This window comes from Aricia agestis, chromosome 9, assembly GCF_905147365.1.
Source record: "Aricia agestis chromosome 9, ilAriAges1.1, whole genome shotgun sequence".
NCBI lineage: Eukaryota > Metazoa > Arthropoda > Insecta > Lepidoptera > Lycaenidae > Aricia > Aricia agestis.
In genome coordinates, this window is record NC_056414.1 from 981,210 (window position 1) to 1,001,906 (window position 20,697).

Sequence of the window (20,697 nt, forward strand, 5' to 3'; positions counted from 1 at the left end):
ATTTGGTAATAATAGGACATCGGATTATATGCACTTTTAGGTGATAGTGCATATTTTGGATTTTTTTTTATTGATGGTGCATATTTCAGTCATATTATGCCGTCGTAATCTCCAACTAGGTATCAAAAATAAAAACCCTGGATTTGATATAATGGTGAAAATTAGTGCATTTGTTCACGGCACCGCCGGAAAACTCTTTAAAAATGACTTTTTATTATGCATATTTTGGCCATTTTATGTTACATAAGTATGTCCATATTTGCATTCAGGACTTTGATAGTGCATATAATCCGTTTTCTAGTTATAATAAGTCTATACAGGGTGTAACAAAAATAAGTGAATTATCACTTTTAGAGTATTAACTCTAGGATGTGTAGGTGTTCTTCACACAATTAGAGTATTAACTCTAGGGTGTTCTTTGTAGAGAGTTCACTGTGAAAGTAGCAGCGCTGAAAGACCAAAATTTTTTTTCACTTTTGTATGGGGAAACTCGTGACACTCGGGCCCTTGCCCATACAAAAGTGAAAAAAAATTTTCGTCATTCAGCGCTGCTACTTTCACAGTGAACTCTCTACAAGGAACACGTACACACCCTAAAGTATTATCACTTATTTTTGTTAGACACTGTATAGACACTCCGCGCCACGTCAGCCTGGACATGTGGTTGATTCTTTTAGAACTTGTGTTGCCCGTACCAGACTGCAGAAATATAATAACTTAATAAGCATTTCACACTTATGTCGAGTTGTGTTTATTATCTAGCCTCGGTGATCATAAAATTTAATGTGAAAGGTGGTGATTTATAATATGTTTGATTGGTAACATTTTATAACTTAGGCTCGACGAGAATTAAAGTTTCTCGTACCTTTTGGGCGAGAATATTATATATAAGTTCCTTAAACATGATAGTTATAAAATAATTTTATTAAAAAATAACTTTTGGCTATCTTGCGGAAAGTTGCTGTTTCTACTCTGTAGTAGGGTTGCTGAGGATTCCTCTTCCTCTTCCTCATAATGAGGAAGTTCCGCAATAATTTGGATTCCTCAACCGTTACCGCATTCTCATAAATAAAAATACAAAAATCCTCTTCCGCTATCGCTTCCTCAAAATTTAGGAGGAATTTATGAGGAATTTCACTGCGCATGCGCGTCGCGTATCCAATCATGGCAACGCACACGCCAGAGCGCGATGCCGGACCGAACGGGCGCTGCTGTTCCTTGTTCCTTGTCTCTCTCGCCACCCGCGCTGTTCCTTGCTTGTTTGTTTTAATTTTATTGACATAATATAGCAAGCGTTGTTTTGTTTACGCGTGTACGCACTACGCAGCTACGTACGCAGTGCGAATAATCTAATAATTTGATTTCTATCGAAAACCGAAATGATACCGAAGTGTAGTGCTATATCAGGGGTTCCCAGACTTTTTTGTCCACTGCCCACTTTGAGAACAAAATATGTTTTAGTGCCCCCATTGTTTCACCTACTTTCTTTTCCTAATTTAAATTAAGGGGCTTTTGCCCCTTAATTTGCGGTAATATTAGCCCCCACAGCCTCTACAAAACGCCGCCATTTTTTCTGAGTCCCACACTGCCCCCCTTTAGATCTTCAGCGCCCACAAGGGGGCGTAATCACCCACATTGGGAAACGCTGTACTATATGGACGTACTTCCTCTTCCGCTTCCTCATCCGCATCCTCTTCCTCAAAAAAATATTCTCTTCCTCATCCGCATCCTCTAAATTTGCGCGTGACAATTCCTCTTCCTCCTCCTCTTCCTCATAATCACTTCCTCAACAACCCTACTCTGTAGTGTAGGTATAATAAACAATGGAATACATATGAAGATGATAACATGTTTTTATACTCTGTATGTTAATTTAAGAATAATAATAGGCTATAATTAATATTTTATTGATTTTTATATCCTCTAAATATAAATTCCATGTCTTCAGAACAAATAACAAAAACATATTTGCTAAAACAGGATTAAATATTTATTTTAGCTAGATGATTAATTTTTTTACGGATTTTACTGGAGTAGATTTCTGTTAAAAAAGATAAATTCAAATATTTTATTGATGGTTCCTTACAGCATTAGCGTTTAAAAGTTTTGGACGGAACACTGCGTGAGCCCATCTCGAACTTGGCCGTTTATCTAATGGGACCGCCATCACCAAGTTTAAAAGAAGCCGTTTTTAATATTTTAGAATAATTATATTATTAATATTAGATTGCCAGTGACGGATTAGCCCTTAATCAAACTAAGCAATTGCCTGGGGCATCACGTCTGTGGGGGCACCAGAAGATTAAAGAGATACGGATAGGGGGGCCCACAGACATAGATTGCTTAGGGCATCAAGTAGTCTTAATCCGTCACTGTAGATTGCCCGCAAGTTTTGCTTAAAAATTCGATTTTTGATGTACATTTTGCCCAGTAAAAACTTTCTTTTCCTGGAATCCAAAATGTCTTTGTACCTAAATAATCTATTCAGGAGCCTTTGCGAAGGAGTAACAAACACAATATACATTTTTATTTACCAACAATGGATATTTTGGATAATATAAGAAACTCCTTGATTTTAAATAAGTAATATTTAAGATGTCTTTAATTTTACAATTAATATTATTAGACTCCATAATTATTATCTCACCGTACAAACCTATCAAGTACAAAGTTTGAAGACTAAAATTAGCCAAATTGGTTCAACCGTTCTCGAGTTTAAGCGAGGCTAGCAAAATTGAATATTCATTTTTATTTAATATATAGAAAATACAGTTAAGAGTACTTAGGTATTATTGCAGTAAGCTGTATTTATAGCCTTGCGCATACGATCATTTTGTTACGAATATAATATTATGTACTATCAGAGAAGTTGATTAATGGGCAGATGGCGGACCTAAGTAATTTGGCCGCGTTAAGTCAAACCCATATGACCTCAGCATACGACCGATCACCAACCAAATGAATCCGTACAATCACAATTCACAGCTAACATTGACTTAAGCCGACCAAATGACGTAGGTCCGTCAACTACCTAAGTGCCTTGGAATCAATTTTCTCGATGGTACAATATACATACGATTATTTTGTTACCAATATATTTTGTTACGTCAATATATTTACGTGCATACGATAATTTGTTACCAAAATAAGTGCATACGATCATTTTGTTACCAAATTAAGTGCATACGATCATTTTGTTACCAATATATGTGGATACGATCATTTTCGATTTCGAATTTTCTGTCATCAGAATATTCTGTCTTCAGGATAGTCCGATAGCATAATTATTTTAGGTTTTAGTGCTGTTTATCGTCTACAGATATTTATATTTTGATCTTAAGAAACTTATTATGTATTTATACAATTTACTTGAAATATTAACAAAATAAACATTTGGTTTGTGTATTGTAATAATTATAATTATTAACGTCAGTAGATATAAAAACCTAACAATTTCTACAAATAATTTGTAAGCTAAAAGTTTTTTTTTTTTTATATTAAGATGACTGTGAATTGTGTGTGCCAAATTGTGCGATAGTATGTATGTTTGTTAATAAATTTTTGCTTGTAACGATTGTTTTATTTTGAACCATAACTACCTATGATATATAAAGAAGCAATGTACAGCTCAACAAAGCTCCTCAGCCTATAGTTAGACTTCTGAAATTTTTGCAGATTATGTATATCTGTTGCCGCTATAAAAACAAATACTAAAAATAAAATAAAGTTAATATTTAAGGGGGGCTCCCATACAAGAAACGTGATTTTTTTAGCCTTTTTTGCTCGTAATCAATTATAGGAACTTGAAATTTTCACAAAATCCTTAACTTTATTTGTACTTTAATCATTAATAATAAAATTAAAATAAATTAAATATTAAAAACACAATTTTTTGTCTACTTTCACTCTATACCGGTACGGAACCCTTCGTGCGCGAGTCCGACTCGCACTTGGCCGATTTTTTGAGCTTTACGAGCTATTGTTACACATTTTGTCTAGCACTTTGGCGATGTAGACTCATCAAGGGTTAATACCACGCTAAACAATGGGTATCAAAAACAGTTAACAAAATGCACTTAAAAATTAAATAACATTGACGAGGAATCTACGACCTTATTAATTACTTTGGAGCAGGTTTTTTTTCCAAGAAACTATAGTTATTTCTTCTCTACAAAAAATAGAAACAAATCTAAAGGCCATACTAGCCCAGCTGGTGACAAATAACTAACGCTGCCAAGTTGTAAAATGTCACGAGAGTGTAGGGAAAGATACATCGTTGTGTGTATGATACATTAAGATATTTTAAAGCTATACATCCCGAGATGTAATGGATATTAATATACATTACCTGCTCTGTGTGTGAAACCTAAGATCCTTCTGCTAAAATTGAAGAATAATTTTGCACGTGTTTTAATTTAAATGATACAGCTAGCTACTTAAATTCGTATCCACGATCCATGCCCCCATAACAATGGCTCAAGATCCTGGATCGTCTGTAGAGAATTTTTGTGGGAATATAATATTAATGTATTTAAATATTAAATTATATTTTTATGGAACTACTTTTTGTTTTAGTTTTTTCTTTTCATTATAATTGCTTGGATTACGAAGGTACCTTTAGCATAACATCCCTTGAGATTCCTCATAAATCATAATATAATAGTAACTCAAAAACGCTTACGAAAAATAAATAAACACTTGATTATATTTATTTCAGCGTCAAAATCTGATGAAAGTGTTGTAAATGCATAGGATAAAATATCAGATCTTAAAACTCTACATTTTCTATATTATTCATAACATTTCTATATTTCTATATATTCTATATTATAGTTCATAACATTATAAATGAGCCCGAAACATAATATTTTAAAAGTAATTTAAAATACTTAAAAAATATTTATTAGTGCGGATCCTCAATAATCGGCCAAGTGGGAGTCGGACTCGGACTCGCGCACGATACAGAGCAAAAATGGGCTGAAAATTGTGTTTTTTGTATGGGAGCCCGACTTAAATTTTTATTTTATTTTATTATTGTTATTAAATATTAACTGAAGCATGTTTATTAAGTGGGACTAGAAATGAATTTAACAAAAACAATGATCATGACAAACAGCTCAAAATACAGAAATATATCAATAGACGACGAAACTCTACAATACACTGATACGTACACATACCTAGGAAAACTTATTGGATTCGACAGAAAACTAAACGAATTGGAAGTAGAGCGAAGAGCGCAAAATACGTGGAACAAATACTGGTCACTCAGCGAGATATTTAAAAGCAACTTGTCCATAAGTATAAAAACAAAAGCGATGAATACCTGCCTCCTACCCTGCCTGACCTACGCGTGTCAAACTTAGAAATTCTCTAACAAAATTAAAAACAAGATTACCACATGCCAACGCGGCATAGAAAGAAGTATGCTCAACATCAGCAAAATACAAAAAATCCGCCTCTCCAACATAAGGAAAATAACAAAAGCGAAAGATGCCTTAACCTACGCTAGAAAATCAAAATGGAAGTGGGCAGGACACGTAGCGAGGCTAGAGGACGACCGATGGACTAGCAGGATAACTAAATGGGCTGGCCCGTATGGTAAACGTCTCCAAGGCAGACCACATGCGAGATGGGAGGATGAAATAATAAAAATAGCCGGTCGCTCCTGGCCAACAGTTGCTCGAGATAGAGAAAAATGGAATTCTTTAGAGGAGGCCTTCACCTTCAACTGAGAGGGGTTCTTGCAGAGAAAAAAAAAAGTTACATTAACATTAATTAAGTAATTAACAGTAGAGTAGTATAGTAGTATAGTTAGTTAATAGTCGCAAGTAAATTAAGAGTAGTTTTGATATTTTATAGTCATTATTATTTATTACCACTGTTTGTAAACTTTTATTTTAACATTAGCTCTATTCTATCACATTTGTATCATAGCAAGAAATAAAAGGCTTTTTATTTTATTTTTTATTTTATTTTATTTATTTATTAAATATTAAAGTACGCATATAAAAAAAAGAATGTGTGAAAAATTCAAGAGGTAGTCTTGCGATTATCGATATAGAGCGAAAGAAGCTGAAAAAATCACGTTTGTTGTATGGGAGCCCCCCTTAAATATTAATTTTATTTTATTTTTAGTATTTGTTAATAAAGCGGCAGCAGATATACACAATCTGTGAAAATTTCAGAAGTCTATCTATAGCGGTTCTGGAGATACAGCCTGGAGACAGACAGACGGACAGACAGATGGACAGACAACGAAGTCTTAGTAATAGGGTCTCGTTTTTACCCTTTGGGTACGGAACCCTAAAAATTGTTAATAATAATAAGCCACTAATTGCAGTATTAATAATAATATCGTCTTAGAATGTAATAAATTAAAAAAGAAATAAAACTAAAATAGTCACAATTAACATAATAAGGTGTGCTACACACTGGAATGAGATACTCATGCTGTAATATTATATTAACTAATGTCATGTTTTGTAAAAATTTCAAACACATAAGGCCTAGAAAACAGATTTAATATTAACACCGTGTCATACAATATCTTTTGTAATACAGCGTTTACAGCGACGTAGTACGCGCTCTACGAGCTACGCGTCGCGCTACGCCGTACCACGCCGTAGCCTCTAGTTAAAACTTCAACGAATTTCAAAATACAACGTAAAAATTAAAAAAAAAAAACAATTCCAAAGATATTATATTACTCGCTGTTGCCCGCGACTTCGTCCGCGTGGACTTCAGTTTATAGCGTGCGATGTCAACAAAATTGGTGTCAAAAGCTTTTATAAAAAAAAACCCTGGTACCCCTTAAATCAAAACAGCTGTGCAGTGTGCACATAATATTTCATTTTTTATTAAAATTCAACTTTATATTTTATGCCAAATTTTAAAGCATATATAGCCCCCCAATTACACAACTTTACCCATAAACTATTTATCATTGATACTCGTAAGTTTAAGGTTACGTCACTGTATATAATATAAAGTACTGACTTATTAAATAACGTATGTATGATGATACCACCTCTTATAGAAAGATGTTGGGCAAGCGTTAGCGCGATGTAAGAGACGCACGGCGCCATCTAGTATGAATTTTTGGAACTAACTTAATTTGAACAAATTTTCGTATTTTCACCCCCTTACAACCCTTTTTTCCAGTAAAAAAGTAGCCTATGTCCTTTCTCAGGCTTTAGACTATCTGTATATAAAATTTCATTACAATCGGTTCGGTAGTTTTGGCGTGAAAGCAAGACAGACAGACAGACAGACAGACAGACAGAGATACTTTCGCATTTATAATATTAGTATAGATCCTTTTCACAGAATTCTATTCACCGCTTGGTCACACAACATGCGGCATTTAAAGGAATCGTTATATGGACAATTAAAGGCTTACGAGAAAAATATGGAAATTGTAAAGGAAAAATTATTGACGTAGCGAATTATTATTGTTACACGCTTGTAACAAACATTTCCTAATACGTATGCAGATGATTTAAATGCGGTTTGAGCTGATAAAATATGGGTAAAACCTTTCCTTGATCCTTGGAACATAATAGTAATATTTAATTAAAACATGATCATTAAAAATATTGACAAAATTCTTCGCAACCTGCACGTGCACGCATCTTCATGACATCAACAAGAAATAAATATTGATTACGGGGTTACAACAAGAAATAATTATTAATTAAGCGGTTCAGTAATCAACTAAACTTGGTTGACTACGGAACCCTAAAACGGAATCCTAACTAGTTGATTTTTAGGGTTCCGTACCTCAAAAGGAAAAAACGGAACCCTTATAGGATCACTTTGTTGTCCGTCTGTCCGTCCGTCCGTCTGTCAAGACCCTTTTTCTCAGGAACGCGTGGAGGTATGAAGCTGAAATTTATATCAATTACTCAGGTCTACTGTCCCTTGAAGCTGTGAAAAAATCAAACTTCTAAGCCAACGCAATCAAAAGATACAGCCGTTTATGCCGCAAATTTTCGACACTTGCAAGGGAATCAAAACCTACAGGGTGCTTCCCGTGAACTCAGAATCTTGAAATTTGGTACGAAGCAACGTCTTATAGCATAGATAAAGGAAAAATTACGAAAACCATAAATTTTTAGTTACATCACATAATATATTTTTTTTTAATAATTTTAAACTTACTACCCATTTCCTCATAAACGCGTAGAGGTATTAAATTGAAATTCATACCAAATACTCAGGTCTATAATACCTTTAAGCTGTAACAAAATCAAACTTCTATGTCAACGCAATCAAAAGAAACAGCAATTTAAGCTGCATATTTTGAAACTCGCAAGTACTCGCAAGGGAATCAAAACCTAAAGGGTACTTCCAGTCGACCTAGAATCTTGAAATTTGGCATGAAGCAACGTTTTATAGCACACATAAAGGAAAAATTCCGAAAACCTTAAATTTTTAGTTACATTACAAAATATATATTTTTTAATAAATATAAACTTATTACTTTTTTCCTCATGAACGCGTAGAGCTATCAAGTTGAAATTCATATCAAATACTTAGATCTAATTGCCTTTAACCCGTGAAAAAAAAAAAATTCTAAGTCAACGCAAAAACGCAAAACGCAAAAGTACAACCATTGATACCGCATATTTTGAAACTCGCAACTACACGCAAGGGAATTAAAACCTAAAGACCACTTCCCGTTGACATAGAATCTCGAAATTTGGTAAGAAGCAATAGCTTACAGCACAGGTAACAGAAAAATTCCGAAAAGCTTAAAATTTTAAGTAGTTATACCAGAGTGATAAATGTATAAATCGAATGTATAAATACAACAATATTCGGCAGCAACCTCAATATGTACACTTCATCTTCTCGTCTGATTGTTGTGGGAGACTTCAATATAGATTTTAGAATGAATCCCCAAAATGGAATTTCCACATATTTTTCATCCATAAACATGTTTCCGTTAATAAACAGTAGCACTACACGAAGTTGTACAACTATTGATAACGTTTTTTCGAACTTCAATGTTCAATGTGGTACTATTCATAACTTTTTCAGTCACCATTTACAGGTCTGGTTCAAATTTAATACTTAATTAATATTTTTGAACCAGATTTCTAAATAGTGACTAAAAAACTTAGTAAATAAATAACTTTAATAAAAGAACTTTCGCAAGTCTGCTGCAAGGCTAGTATAAGTGTTTCAGTTATATTATAGATAAATGATATGTGTTAATATAAAATAAAGGATTACTTAAACGATAAAGAGATCTTTGTCTTAAATTTATGCTCCTCCATCTTTCCCCATTGTAATGTTATGAATTTCATTTTGCAATAAAAATACCATAGTTATGACTCGATTGTCGTAATGAACGAACTTTGTAAACCTTGCAGGTTTGTACGGAACCCTCGGTGCGCGAGTCCGACTCGCACTTGGCCGGTTTTATTTGTATATTGGTAGGTTATCAAAAAATATATCAAATCAAAGTATTTAATCCTTTCTATCTCTGTTAGCTACCACTTTCAAGATTTTTCGCAAATAAAATCGTTGTTCGTCTTATCAAAATGAAACTACTCAGTACTCACAAAAAAATTAGCTTGATAGTAATCAAAAAAAGCTTGACGACCTCTGTGGCTCAGTGGTGAGCGCGGGGGTCGCGGGTTCGAATCCCGCCGACGGAACAAAAAGTTTTCGAAGTTCCTGGGTCATGGATGTGTATTAAATATGTGTATCATATAATAAAAATCTTAAATATATTATGAATAGTATAAAAGTATTAAATATATTTCCGTTGTCTGGTACCCGTAACACAAGTCCTTCAGGTACTTAGCACGGGGCCAGACTGACGTGGTGTGAAGCGTCCATAGATAAAAAAAAAAAAATGTTCTACGGGACCCGGACTATAATATAACGAGGAACTGGTAAAACTTATAACCTTTCTGCACATATTTTCTCAAAAATAGAATAGACCAGGAGCTAACTAAAGTTTTGTTATATCGAGCAATCTATATTTTCGCAAATGGGTTCCGTAAAACTTATTATAGTATTAAACGGACTTGAAGGAGCAAACAACGGCCGTTTTTAGGGAAAAAGATTATCTAGACAGGTTTTCTAATCCTTAAACTAATAAAAACATTAGAAATTGTACGGTGTAAAAGTGCTATAAAAATTATATGATAAATCTACTTTTCGTAAAATATTGTTATAAAATAAGCGTACAATCTTATAACAAAGTTTGAATATCGAATTATAAATTAAAAACTACGCATTAAAAAACAAAAAGCTGATGTATCCGCGGCTCTTGGTGTACCTATAATCGTATCATTATCTTTATAAATATTCACGCCTCCGTGGTCTAGTGGTACAGAGCGCGGCTCTTGACTCGGAGGTCGTGGGTTTGATTCCCGCGTTGGAAACATGTTATAGACATATTTAGCAATTATTATTTTTTCGGTAAAATGTACAGGTCTTGGGAAATATGTACCTATACGCTGGCGGAGCCTCTAGTAACTTATAATGTCAAAACTACGCTACCTATTCTAAAAACTTGTTTCTAAAGTTCTATTTAGTGTGAAAGAGCTAGTTACAACTGAAACTTTAGGACCAAACAAAAATAACTTAGCAGCGACAACTATTTAAAAAGGCAGTAGTATCTCTTGATACTGAATAAATTTCTTTTTCGACGTCAAAAAAATTAAACTTTTGTCGGAACAATCCAGTTTATTTAATGAAGCAAACTGGGAAAATGCAACAAGTGTATTATAGAGTTATTGGATGCAAATTCGAAAGAAATCATTAGCGATTTATATTTTATTTCCTAAAATAATGTTTTCTTTTCGAAATGACCTGACAATCTGATAGTAGGGGAATGTGAGGTTAAAACGATCCCTACGGGTCAAATGATCCCTCCCCTTAAATCAGATTAAACCAGAGGCATCTTTCCAAATGCACGTGAAACCCTGCCAGTTGGTACTTATAGTATCATGGCGATCAGAGCGCTTGGCGAATTTTTTTTTTTTAAAGTGTCGCTCTGATCTAAATTAAGCCTGTTTTTGGACTTTCATAACTTTTTACGAATTCGTGTTTATTTAAATCTTATTTTGTTATAGAGTATTAATAGCAGTTACCTAATATTTAAACAGTTTTAGATCACCCCACGTGGTATTTGATGGTTGTGTTTTGATCGATTTCTTGAAATTTGGTATATGGGGTGAAATTATCCCTATTTGTGTGTATAAAATGATCCCTGGATATAAAGTAGAATTTGGCGAATATTTTTCTTTTAATGAAATTGTTATTTTATTTTAATTTTATTATTAAAGAACAAATATGTTATCAAAGATATCGATTTCAGAAGTCACAACTACCGTGTTTTGCCTTGAGACGGACCGATAAACTGACAGATAGCAAGATCTTATTAATTTTGCTCCCCTTTTTATCCTTTGACTACCGAAGCCTAAAAACTTGCTAATAAACTAAAGGATGCGTGTTTCTTACTTATATTCTTAAATTGGTTATCAATAATAAATATTATCTCTGGGATTATTTTACCCCAACTCAAGGGATCATTTTATACATAGGGGTGTATAAAATGATCCTTTAGTTAAACTTTTACAAAAACCTCTAGTACAAAAAAGTACGTAAATATGATAAAAAATAAGTATGCTATCACGAAGTTTGGTAAATTCACTACATCCAGCCATATAAATATTGCGATTTTTTCTTCAACTATAGCCATACTTAAGATTTTTCCCTTAAGGGGATCATTTTACCTCACCTTCCCCTAGGTTAAATTTTCTACTTATAATAAGGACAAAGTGAAGTTCAGATAACCAAATATAAATAGCAACAGTGTCGAAATACTGACTAGTTGTTCAGCACAGGCGGGAAAAAGCTAATCTAACAATATCAAATAAAGTAAGTATTAAGTATATCTGGAATTTTAAAATTTTTATTGTGTCTATTTATACTGTATACACTACTCAGGCAAATAAACGATTAAAAAGAAAATAATACTTAATTAAACAAAAACAACATTAAATAAGATGTGGTGCCGGCAAAAAAGAGTCCATTAAAATAAAAAGTATTGCCCACACTTAAAAATTTTGGCGTATTATTGGTACAATTTTTTGATGATATTTTGTCAATAAAAGGAATATGAAATTTTTTATGAACTTCATTTTATTCCAATAATAATTAACTATCTCGATGACACAGCCTAGCGCCCTACCTACGCCGCCGCCGTCGAATGTGAAAGTTGCTGAAAAAAGAAGGTAATTATTCACCTTCTTTTTCAGCCAAAGGAACTAAAAGTTCATTAGACGTGATCGTTGAACTATAAGTTCCTTTAGTATACTATTGTTATAATTAATTATATGAATGAAAATTTACAATACATTCGTACTAATGACCCGGGAATATATTATGAATTTATGACTCTTATAGCCCGATTGCAAAGTATTTTTATTAAATTAAAATTTGTTATTACATGACCCAACTGAAGAACCTCTGCTAACGTAAAATATATTGTCTAAGCTTTTTCAGGCTGATAAGCTTGGAATGTTAGTTGAAAATATTCAGTAATTAATAAGCCGTAAGCTTAGTACTTCCATTGCTTTGGTATTTTGGTAGAACACGTTTGGTGCTCTAGCAACTCTGATCTTGTATGCAAATTAAGATCCTTTAAATTGTTTACGTCAATTGTAGGAGCTTGGCGTGCTTTTAGTGTCGAATTCATTTTGTGATAATCGATGGCAAAGAAACCGAAAAATACCGGGTAAGTCTTTAAATTAATATCTCATTTTTTTTTTTTTTTATTATAATTTAAAAAATATTTTAGTCTTTACTGATCTATTTTTTTCACGACTGGTTTTCTTGACTGGTTTTATGTGGTGAAATATTAATTTTTAATTAAGTAAATAACTAAAAAATTAAAAGCACAAAAATGTTTTTAAACAACAACTAACTTAGTGCACTATTACAATTTTCGGCGGTTAAGCCCGGCCGCACATTGTCTGAAATTTCTGATCCGAAACATTCGAACGTCGGCCGGACCGCCACACCGCACACTATCCGAAATTTCCTTCCAGCGAGTTCGAGCTCACTCGGCGCAGTACAAAATTTAAGAGAGAGCGCGATCCGATTTTATGATTAGAAACATTTGAACAGTTTATGATTTGAACTGCCATCCCATCGAAGTCATCTGACACATAGGTAATGTCTGACGTCCGCCGGAACGCAATTAAACATTTCTGCCATCCGATAGACGGCATCTGACAACTCATCCGGACCGGACGTCAGACAAAAAATATATGAGCAGAGTGCGTTCTGGCGGGCGTCAGATGACGTCGATCGGATGAGTACTCTGGTGTTTCGTCCCAAGGTTTTTAGGCCCAGTGGGTCCAATGACCAGATATGAATTTTTAACATTTTTCCATCTGGCGACTGGTTCCACTTTTATGATAGATTGTTTTCTGGCAAGAAATTTTGAAGTAGGGTTTGGCACAAAAATAATCAGTTATTTAAGTGATAACCAAAATATTGTTTTGTACATTTAAAACATATCTAACACTATCACCTTAAAACTTATATTATTATTATTATTATTAATACCTAAACATACTGCATCGAATCAAGTTTTAAAAAAATACCTGCTCTATAGGTACTGCGTGAAATTTTAATGGTTGTTTTCCCACAGTAAAATGATTCTATCTTAGTAGTACGATAGACTTGGGAAGTTTTTTTTTTGTATTAAAATCATAAATAAAATTCGGCCGGGTTACAGCTGCTCGCGCCTATCGGCATAAATTGCCATAGTACGTGATACAAAATATTTTTCATTTTCAAATTCAAATGTCTTTATTGCCAGAATGTTGTTGATATAAAAGTCTTATAAACTACTTATAGTTCTAACATTCTGCCAAAACAATGAATTAAACTTACTTATATAAAATTAATTAATTAATTAGTCGTTATTTTACAAAGAATTTTATACAGGGTGTAACAAAAACAAGTGATAATACTTTAGGGTGTGTACGTGTTCCTTGTAGAGAGTTCACTGTGAAAGTAGCAGCGCTGAAAGATCAAAATTTTTTTTCACTTTTGTATGGGGAACCTCGTGACGCTCGGGCTCTTGCCCATACAAAAGTGAAAAAAAATATTCGTCTTTCAGAGCTGCTACTTTCACAGTGAACTCTCTACAAGGAACATGTACACACCCTAAAGTATTATCACTAGTTTTTGTTACACCCTGTATACCTATAATTTGACAATTAAAGAAATATATAAGCTTTATAAATAATAATTATAAACAAATTTTAAACTGAAATAACTGTACGATAATAATATAATTGGATTATTTAGAAAATAAGTAAGTGCATTTGTTATTATTCATGTCATAAGAGATTTTAATTTATTATACATGTCCATTGAATTATGTTTCTTTGAATATCATATATTCATTCAGTGTGTAATAAATGTTTTCATACAAAGTAATTATTCTGTTTTTTTATTCAAATCTACAACTTTTTTGCTAGCCCTACGGACATAAGCCCAAAAGTCATAAACATAATTACTTGGGACCAATCGCCAGATGAAAAAATTATAAAAATTCATATCTGGTCATTCCAAAAACCTTGGTTGGGTTGGGAGTTGGGACTAAACACCAGAGTACTCGATCGGATGGCAGTTCATCTGTTTCTGATCAGAAATTTCGGACAATCTGCGGCCGGCCTAAAACCTCTGGGCACTGCACACCCTACCCTTGACAGCAAAAATTCTTAAAGGAAAAAGTTGCCTTCTTTTTTAACTAGCCTTTGTTTATCGTGTTAAATATTATGGAAGGCTATAACTGTCAAAATGACAAATGTCAAACTAACTAGCCTCTTTTGCCGCCAATTTGCGTAGAATTAAATTGGTTATAAATAAATTTATGTACAATTAGTTATCCAATAAACTATTATACAAAAAAATCCCAATAAAACCAAATTATAAAATCTCATACTATAAAAAATTATAGTTTTAACCGTAATGCCCGACACCTAACGCCTATTTGGAAGTTAAACGGACCAATATAATAATTAGCATGAGATATGATAATTAAGAATTGACTGTGATTTGATGTAAGTAATATTATCTAATCTAAATTAATTAATTTTCAAAGTGCCGAAATTCACGTATCATATTCATTATTTGCTTCTCTTATGTATCTGAAAACGATATGGCTATCTTTCGGATAGCTATATCGTTTTCAGATACTTAATAATATTAAAATTAGTTGAATAACTATTGTAATGTTTTTTCTTCACACCTACTTTTGAAGTTATTTACTCTTTATGGCCTGATAAAATAAATATATTCAGTTAAAAATATTTTGAAACCAATCGGTGATAAAATCACACCTAGTGGTACGCCATGCATTTTGTGTCGAAAGCTTATAACAAGTCTGAAGTATCATTGTCTTTACCCGGCTACGGTAATGTCACATACCTTAGATGTAAGTATTGTATGTTTGTTTTATAACAGAGCCTAAACTACTAATCCGATTAAGTTGAATGAGGAGTCAATAGCTTCGTAATGATGCCTAGAGTGTGATAGAGTAACGCAGTCAGGTTATAGGTATTTCATAACTTTTTTTGTCAAAAGCGATGACGAGTTCCACGCTGGGGCATCGACGAGCAAGGAGGACATGCCGCTGATGCCTGCATACAACATCGAGAGCATCGCCAGAAGGAGCTACGTTAGAAGAGTCCGGACGTTTCAGTGCACAGCATGTATTATGGTCACGTAAGTTTAAACAACCTGAGCTCGAGATTAGGTTCCTTACAAATCAGATGAAATTACACAGTACCCAACACACGACATAGAGAAATTTGTCCATTGACCCATCGTTGCTTGTCTCTTTCACGAACGTCGTCTAGGCCGGGTAGGCATGTAAAAGATACAAGGAGCCAAATGAGCGGTGGTTAACATTTATCTTTACATGCGAGTTTAGAGTCAACACATTTTACTCTTATTATGTCTACAGAGGCTCGACGCCTTGAAATATGTAATTTATTTTTAATAATGTAAGGATTATTTTAGGATGCTTCTTATCACAATGTTTACCCTGGCCATCGTGCACAACATAGAGGAGTTGCTGAAGTACCAACAGGCAACACAGTCGCGGCTACCACCGAACCTGCTGCAACTCCGCTTCGATATGCTATCATTCCTAAATCGCACGCTACCCCTGCCTGGTAAGTGAGGGATACACCTGTATTACTAGACCTAGGAAGAACAGGGGTTTGTTAGATATAAATGCCACTGTATATACGAAATATTTTAATAAGAAATGTACTATCAGAGATATTGATTCATAGGCAAATTTATTTGGTGGGTTATCTCAAGCCCAGCTGATTATATAAACCTCTGTCACCTCCTGTCTATAAATCAATATCTGGGTAGGTACATACTTCTCCTTTTTTTAAGATCTGTACATTATTATGATCCAACACATGATGCTAGTCATCAATTGATTCATAAAACAAAGTTTTGAGACCCATATATCTTGGTTTAGACTGTAGCTAGATAATATTACTAGTGAAGACTGTTTGAAAGCTATGATGATACTATTGGATTGGGGAAAAAGTTTCTTCGCATTATATATAAAAACTAGCTGTCCCGGCAAACGTTTCTTTGCCATATAAAGTATTTGCCCGTATTATTTTATTGAAGTGACTAAATAAGTATCCAGTCACCATGGCAACGTCCATCGCTATCCCGTCGCACAAACAATGGTCGCCGTCAGTCTCGAGTTGTAATAATTTACTATTATTTATTCAACAAATGCACTTATTAATATAAAAAAAAGTACCCAGTAGCCGATTCTCAGAAGTCAGACCCACTGTATATGCATATAAAATGTGGTTAAAATCAGTAAAGCCGTTTCGGAGGAGTACGCGGCCTAACATTGTGATACGAGAATTATAAATAATATAAGAAGAAGATTCAAAAGGTTTTTATGAAATTTATTCTCCGGCAGCTTTCTCTCAACTTCTTGCTTTAATCTCATCAGTTGTTCGCAGTACAGTTCAGAATCAATGCCTGGCGGTAACAGCTCATAATGACCTACAAATCCCACAACACACACATCATCACCTTGTTGCGAGTTAACCCGGGTTTCGCCACAGTATGTGAAGCCTGACCGGCCTTTGACCACGATCTTTTTCGCACGTTCTTGTCGTACTGACATCGTGATCCACTTTTTATCACCAGTTATTAGCTTCTTCTTCTTTATATTCTTGTATACAGGGTGTAACAAAAATAAGTGATAATACTTTAGGGTGTGTACGTGTTCCTTGTAGAGAGTTCACTGTGAAAGTAGCAGCTCTGAAAGACGAAAAAAAAAAATTTCACTTTTGTATGGGCAAGGGCCCGAGCGTCACGAGTTTCCCCATACAAAAGTGAAAAAATTTTTTGGTCTTTCAGCGCTGCCACTTTCACAGTGAACTCTCTACAAGGAACACGTACACACCCTAAAGTATTATCACTTATTTTTGTTACACCCTGTATATATATAAGAATTGCTCCTTTATTTACATTGCAAAAAGTTTCATCAGAATTTATGAACTAGTGATTAATACATTTATAATGAACACTTCATTAAAAATGCGAGTATAAATTTTTTAATTAATTATAACGTAAGAAATCCTCATCCAACAAAAACTGGAAAACGAATGGTGATAATGATTGAACGGTTACAGACAAATCCAACGTGGATTGGGCCGTCGGTTTTCCAACCAAAGAAGAGCTCATGGACGCTGTTAAGAAGGGTAAAGAGGCGCTGAGAAAACGAAAGAAGTTGGAAGAACAACTAGAGCCCCTAGAGGAGAATACTCCAGCTTCGAGAGCCCAGAAGTCAGTGTCTACCGCGCCAGAAGTAAAGCCGCTAGCTGAAGCGGCTTACGCCATAGAAGAAGCTACAAGGAGTCTCGTTGCAGGGTAAGAATTTGTATTTAAGGCACTGTGGTTGTTGCAACTACGTAAAATGGGTTTTTTAAAACACATTTTTAGTAAAGGAAATGTCATTATTTAAGTATAAAATAAGTACCGTTTTACAATTGAGAAAATTTCCTATACGCAAAGGTATATCAGTACACAATTTGAAAAATTCTGCTCGATAGAAAAAAATCTCAAAGATGACTGTTATAACGCTGTTTTTCATAATTAAATCATTTTATGGCTAAATTACACACTTTCTAGAAAAAATAAAAAATGTAGTATTATATGTGTCGTAACCTAACCGTAAACGATTTGATATATTTGATTTGTGTAATACTAAAAACAAAAGGTTTTTACTCCTATTTTCTATTATCAAGGCACGCGGCGAGCGCGTAACAGCCACTGTACAAGGCGCACTGATATGATTGTTATTTTAATGTCCTTAACGTCGATATTCGTACTGACAGACATCGACCTGCTTATTTTAGGGACTACTGGGCCTTAATAGTAAAACTACATATGGTATAAAGGATGACTCTGCTATAATTATAATATTATATAGGTTACATCCAATAAGAAACTTAAAACAGACTGACTACTTTAACATCACCATTATATTATGTATTAACTAGATGTCCCGCGCGGCTTCGCCCGCGTAAATTAGGAATTTTACGGAAACCGTACATTTTCCCATAAAAAACAGCTTATGTCCCTACTCCCTTCTCTTGGTCTACTCTATATCTGTGCCAAATATTGCTATAAAAATTGCTCCAGTAGTTCGTAATTTATAATATTTCTCCCGTTTTTTCCACATTTTCCTGAGTTTCTTCAGTCGTATTAGTCTTAGCGTGATAATATATTATAGCCTATAGTCTTACTTGATAAATGAATAGCTCATTTATTTAACACTGAAATAAGTTTTTAAATCGGTGACCTGAGATTAACGCGTTCAAGCAAACATACTCTTCAGGTTTATAATATTAGGTAGGTACTTATAGATTTTTTTAAATTATCGAAGAAAAATTTTGGAAATCGGTTAACAAACGGTGGAGTAATCGTTGAACGTAAGAAAACGAACATAACACCTCCCCCATTTTGAAAGTCGGTTAAAATTGTAGCCTATGTGTTATTCTGATGTATAAGCTATGATATTGTAAAGTTTCATTAAAATCCGTTTAGTAGTTTTTGCGTGAAAGAGTAACAAACATCCATACATCCATACATCTATACATCCATACATCCAAACAAACTTTCGCCTTTATAATATTAGTAGGATTAGTAGGAAGTAGGATAGTAGGATTATTGCAATTAAAGGAGTTGCAGTCTACATAATGTATCAAATTAGACACTGCAACTGTTGGGATCCGAAACATGACGTAAGCAATAATAACCAATAGCAAGGTCTGTAAAGTGTCTTTAAAGTAATAGCGATCTTTGTCGCATATTTGTAATCAGTAGAATGAAAATATTAGTATTTTAAAAAGATAAAACCGACTTCAAACTTATACGTAACTGAAAATTAAAATTCCCTATCTCAAAAACTACTGAACCGATTTTGATGAAACTTGCAGTATTCCCTAAGTTGAATAATACCTAGTACGACAAAAAAGAATTACTTAAATCGGACTTGTAGTTCCGGAGATAAGCGAACACAAACATAAAAATAAACATACATTACACTTTAAATTTGTCACATTTGTTCAGACGTCACGATTATACGTGGGAGAGCCATGCTTCGGCACGAATGGGCCGGCTCGACCGGAGAAATACCACGTTCTCACAGAAAACCGGCGTGAAACAGCCAAGCGCTGTATTTCGCCGAGTGAGTGAGTTTACCGGAGGCCCAATCCCCTACCCTATTCCCTTTCCTTCCCTCCCCTATTCCCTTCCCTTCCCATCCCCACCTTCCCCTATTACCCTATTCCCTCTAAAAGGCCGGCAACGCACCTGCAGCTCTTCTGATGCTGCGAGTGTCTATGGGCGACGGAAGTTGCTTTCCATCAGGTGACCCGTTTGCTCGTTTGCCCCCTTATTTCATAAAAAAAAAAAGACGCTGATATAGACGAAAACTGGACAGTTCTGGAAATAATAACGAAACCTGGACAGTTCTGGAAATATTATATACATACGGGTCAAATTGATAACCTCCTTTTTTAGAAGTCGGTTTAAAAATATTATAATGCATTTTAATAGGATTCATGAAAAAAAAAAATAAAAAAAAAATTAATCAATTGTATCAGATTACTAATGTATTAAGTATATTTGCAAAGCAAATATACTTAATGCATTAGTAATCTGATACCATTGATTAATAGGTAGGTTCTATTTTTGGCACTTTTGAAAGGCGAATGACGCACATGCAAAGATTTTGAATAATGAAATGAATAACTTTTCTGATTCCATTTAAATGAGACTGTTCTGCAATATCATGGCGGCAAACTACTGTCTGTAAGCTAGCCAGCTCTGCAGCATGGTCAATCTTGGGAATTTCAGGAGAGACTTGTACCGAAACCTTTCCTTGTATTTAAGAAAAGAGCAAAAAACTTTATCACATTCGGGTTCAAGTTCCAAGTTTTTTTTCAGCACCAACATAAGTATAGACAACATCGGCCAGGGTCCATCCACGGTCGGCCTGCTGGATGGACCTCGGTACTGCATGCTGCAGGCCGCCCCGTGTCCCATCACCAGATACAGGAGTCAGGATGGGTCCTGCAACAACTTACAGCATCC